The sequence below is a fragment of the Arachis duranensis genome, chromosome 4, assembly GCF_000817695.3.
Source record: "Arachis duranensis cultivar V14167 chromosome 4, aradu.V14167.gnm2.J7QH, whole genome shotgun sequence".
Classification (NCBI taxonomy): Eukaryota; Viridiplantae; Streptophyta; class Magnoliopsida; order Fabales; family Fabaceae; genus Arachis; species Arachis duranensis.
The window spans coordinates 113,071,173-113,076,860 of NC_029775.3; positions in this window are offsets into that span (position 1 = coordinate 113,071,173).

Consider the following 5,688-nt stretch of genomic DNA (forward strand, 5'->3'; position numbering starts at 1 on the left):
TAATTTATTTAAAAATAAATTATATTTATATATATTATATCATATATCTATATTCTATAAAAATTTAAAATATATATTTATATATTCTATATCATTTCGTATTCTGTATTCATGTCACTGTTTTGTTGGTGCATCATAGAATATCACTATTGTTCAATTTAGACTAGAAATCTAGAGTGTTTCTCGTTAGTAAAGGTAGGATCTCTACTTCTTGGGCATAAAGAAATAGTGGATCTTGGAAGAGGTTACCCTGGCAGCAAGAATTAAATGCAGATGTTATTTCATAGGAGGTAGAAGTTTTCAATACAAATAAAAATGAGTCTAAAATATCAATGTCTTATTTTATGGAAATGATAGATTGATAGACTAATTTATCGTAATTCAATACAAATAAAAAATAATTTATTTTTCATATTTTTTAAAGTTTTTAATGTTAACAAAAATAAAAAATATGAGTTTTAACTTAATTTTCAGTTGACAAACAATTTTAAAACTAAAACAAAATTTATAATTACAATACAATACAAAAATAGAGATAGAATTTTATAATAAAATAAAACAAAAAAAAATTCATCTTTGTAGAAATTAAACAAATTAGAGAATACTTTTACAATATTTAATTGCTTTTAAACGGTTAGTAGATTTAATTAAAGATTTTAATTATAAAAATTTCATTAAAAATTTGATAAAATTTTGGTTATTAACTGTGCCTGTGGGGGGTCTGACTTGTTTCTTGGTTTCCTCGCTCTTGTTTGTATTTTTAGTACCTCATAACCGATTTCTTTATGTTGGTCCCCTTCTAAGTTATTTTTGTAATCCTCTTTCCCGGACCTTTGTCAGGTCTCTTTAAGGGATTACTTTTATAACTTATCTCTGTAGGAGACTGTTCCAAGGGTTACCTGAAACTGTAGGTCGATCTCGGTCGAGATTTTTTGTGTTGGTCGGAACCGACATGTCCGACAGGTGTATTGCGGCCGGAGCTGGTGTGTTCGACTTGCGGGACTGAGAGTGCTGTTGATCCTTCTTTTCCGGAGGGTGGGGGGTACCTGCAAGGGACTCCGATACTTAAGTTAGCAAGGGTATTAAGCAGGTATTGAGTAGAATCAGAGTATGAGTTATACCTGGGTGCTCCAGTGTATTTATAATGGTGTGGAGTGACCTTTTTGGATAAGATAAGTTAGTTATCTTATCTTATCTTATCTTTTGAGTGAGGTCATCTTATCTTCAAGGGAACCGCCCTTCTTTTGTAGGCTTTGGGCTGCCTTAGGATCTGGGGCGTGTTCCTCTATTTGGGCCCTTTGTTTGGGCTTTCTCGTGACTTGGTCGAGCTCTTTGAGAAGATGTTAGATTGTCCTGACCTGAAGAGGTCAGTCGCTTTGTCTGTAGAATATCTCGGGTCGAACAACTCGACCCAGGATATGAACAGCTTCTAATTATAGTATAAACTACTAGTTTTTATTAAATATTCAGTTTTCAGTAAAATAGATTTTAAAATATATATATATTTTAGCACCAAAAAGTTATTTTTGTCGAACAAAATGTACAAATTTTCACCGAATATATAGGCATTATTCAAAGCATATGTAAGTTATTGGTTCAAATATGCAATGAGAAACTCTAGGCTAGTAATTTTTAGTATTTTTTATCTATTTGACTAATATAAACATTAAATTATTTTTAAAAAATAAATTTTAATAAATATAAGTATAAATTATATATTTTTTTATGTGTATAAATTTTTATAAATATAAATATAAATCATTATTGATCAAGTATTTACCTAAAATAATTATATTTAATAATACTAGTATATATGTATAAACGCTTATTAAATAATTAAACTTTTAGAATATTTAACAAGTTCGTTTAACGGATAAAGCAATCATTTGAAAATTATTCAGAGACATGGTTATTTAAGAATCTGATCTGATCTCTATATGTTTATAAATCTTTATAGACAAATCATTTAAAAAATTTTACAAACTACTAATAAGTTTTTATGGATAAAACATAAAACCTAATAGCCTACTAAGATTTTAAAAAATTTAAAACTAAAGAAGATACAAATGTAACAAAATTTTGTTTAGAATAATTGAGTAGTATGCTATATATTTTTATTTTAATTATGTAACAAATCTAAGTTTAGACAAATGGAATTATGCAAAATAGTATTTAAATGTTATGCCAGAGATATGTCCATTTTAAACACCGTAACCTATGACCAAAAATAAAATAATAAAAAACCTAACCTATCACTTACAAACTTGAACACTACTAGAGGACTTTATATTTAAATAATCATATGCCAATGCAATAAGCAATGGACAGTTTTCAAACTTTAAAGTACAATCCAAAGAAATAAGGCACGTTTTATGTTAAAAAATATTATAAATAAAAATGTTATTTCACAATCTACATTGATATGATTATTTATGTGTTTTTATTTAATTGTTTAGATTTTGAGATAAATAAATTTAATTTATATTATAATATCAAAATTTTTATAATTAAAAATTTAAAATTTAAATATTGTCACACATACATTTCAAAAAAGAAGTTTTTATGTAATTAAAAATGCGTAGTAAATATACTATTAATGTATTTCTATTTAATCACTTAAACTTTTGGAATAACATTTTTAGCAACTTTTGTTAAATTATTATAATACCAAACCTTAAAAAATGTTCATATAATTAGTAACCCAAAAATACTTTTTTAAATTTTAATGCAAATATGATGAAAACTTTCTAATCCAGAATCATCATGTAAGTGTTACTCTCAATGATCAATTTTAATTAGGCATGTAGATTATGAATTTCTTTTTCACCTGTACTAAGAAAATAAGTTTAAAAAAACATTTTGATACATATTGAATTATTAAATAGACAAAAGTTTAAGAGTCATAATTTTAATTTATATTTGTCAATATTTTTAGTCAATAGTGTAACACTATATTTTTAGTTAATATTTTAAATATTATTGATTAATAATTACTAATTAAAAACAATAAATAATACTGACTATGTATCATTGCTGTATCAAATAATTTAACTGATGGTATTTAATTTTTTTTTTGTTAATTAATTTTTCATATACTCATAAATTAGTATATCGACGACTTTTTCTACCCTACAGACAAAAATTACGCTCCACGAAACCATGATAAGTATTGATTGGATTATTTATATTATAAAAGAACAACTAATTAAGCGACCATTTATTTAATAGTTACGTAATAAGTGGCACAAGCAAAACTTTAAACTCTAATTATATGTATTAACGTCTTGTTAGTTGTTAGACAGTTTGTATTAGTTAAGCCGTATTTTTGTTGATTAATTGATAAAAAATTTGGTTATAATATTCTTTAAATTAAAAGATTAGCACTATGGTCTCTAATGGATAGAGAAGAATATTTTTTTTTTAAAGAAAAAGCTAAGAAAGGAGAATAATGAAGAAATGCAAAAGCAATTTCTAGTGGAGCAGTAATTTTTTGTATTCCCATAATTTTTGGGTCGAGCATTTATTGGAAAAATTAATAATGGTGTGATAAAAGATAAATATATGTATACAAATTCTTTTACCAAATTATTATTTATTTTTAAAAATTAAAATAAAATAAACGATCGATTAGAATTTTCATGAAGGAGAATACAACAAATGCATTATGTAGTAACAAACTAATAGCAGTGAACTGTTATAAATTGTGACCTTTTTTTCATATTTTTTTGTAAGCGACAGACAAATAGTGTATTTGATCTAATTTTTTATAAAAATATTGGTATAATTATTTAAAAATACATACAAAATATTTGCGACGAAGTTCGACATCTAAATCTTTATCTTATTTTAATTTTTACCATGTACATAAGAAATTTTTTGTCAAAAGATGCACTAATTAATGCAGTATTACTAAATTTGGGAATAGAAATGTCTATTTTTAAAGTAACTTTTTTTAAAAAAAATGTTTTAGAATGTGTTAGATAATGTTTTTGAAATGTGATTTTTGTATTTGGTATATTTTGTTCAATAAAAAAGTGACAAGTCAAAATATTCTTTTTGGGGTTAAATTTTGTCAAACATTGGTAAAAATGTGATTAGAAAAGGTAAAAGCAAAGATTAAAGGGGAGAGTGATATTCATGTATTGATCTGAGATGGAGTTAGAATCTTCAACCTCTAATAATACAGTAAAGTTTTCTTATATACACATGTGTAAAGGGTTGAGTCTAACTAACGAAAGGTTTTAGAGATTAAAGCAAAAATGTCTAACTAACTTTTTATTCTTATATTTATATTTTTATATCAGTAACATTCTCTCTTAAGCTGCATTTTAAGATAAAATGACAGCTTACGAGCTTACTAAGCAAGTTTTGATTTGTGAAATTGGTAGAATCAAAATTAAATACAGTAAAAAAATAAAATTACAGTAAAGATCATTCTTAGGAATTAATATTCCCCCTTGAACTGGAATTGAAGATATCTATGAGACCAAATTTGGTGAAGCATGTTGGTGCAAGAGCTTTAGTAAGGATGTCAGTATTTTAATTTTTTGTCGAGATAGGTAATAACTTGATTAGGCCTGAAGTTGATTTTTCTCTCACAACATGACAATCAATCTCAATATGTTTAGGTTGCTCCTGGAACACAGAATTGGCTGCAATGTAACGAGTAGATTGGCTATCACAATATAGAGGGATTAGGTTAAAGAGTTTAATGACAAGATTAGAGAACAAATAAGAGATTCAATGTACTTCACATGTGGCTAGTACTAAAGCTCGATACTCAGCTTTAGAGGAGGATATTGCCAATGTTGATTGTTTTTTGCTCTTCCACGAAATTAATGAAGCGCCTAAGTAAAAATAGTAGCTTGAAACGGAACGTCGTATGATGCCCAGTCTGCATCTGAATAGCCTAAGAGAGCCAAATCAAAAGTGGTTGGAAAGAAAAGTCCGGATGTAGGAGGTTATTTAAGATACTTGAGCATGTGGAGACCAGCTTGATAGTGCGCAAAGGTCGGACAGTCAACGCATTGGCTGAGCTTTCCAACAGTATAGGAGATATCAGATTTTGTAGTTGTCAAGCAAACAAGTCTCCCAATTAGTCTTCTATATAATGAAATGTTGTCAAAAGGTGGTGTTGAGTCCTTTGCTAACTTAATGCAATAATCCATTGGTGTTGACATTGGTTTGCAATCAGTCATACCATACTCATCTAAGAGATCTAGAATATATTTCCTTTGATGTACTGCCATGCCTTTGCTGTTCCTTGCAATTTCGAGTCCCAAAAAAATTTTTAGCTCCCCAATGTCTTTGATTTTAAAAGTTTCATAGAGTCTGGACTTGGTGCGTGTAATTTTTTTAAAATCATTTTTGGTGAGTACTAGATCATCAACATAAATCAATATGGTAGTGAACTTATTATTATTTCTTTTTGTAAAGAGTGAGTAATCATGTTTGGATTGTGAATAACCAAGGCTCAACAACATGGAAGTCAATTTGACATTTCATTGTCTGTTGGCCTGTTTTAATCCATAAAGTGAATTTTGGAGCTTGCACACTAAACCACTTCCATGAACACCCAGACCTTGTGGCATTTGCATGTAAACTTCCTCTTCTAAGTCACTATGGAGGAAGGGTGTATTGACGTCTAGTTAGTGTACATGCCACTTCTTGGTAGTTTCTAAGGCCAAT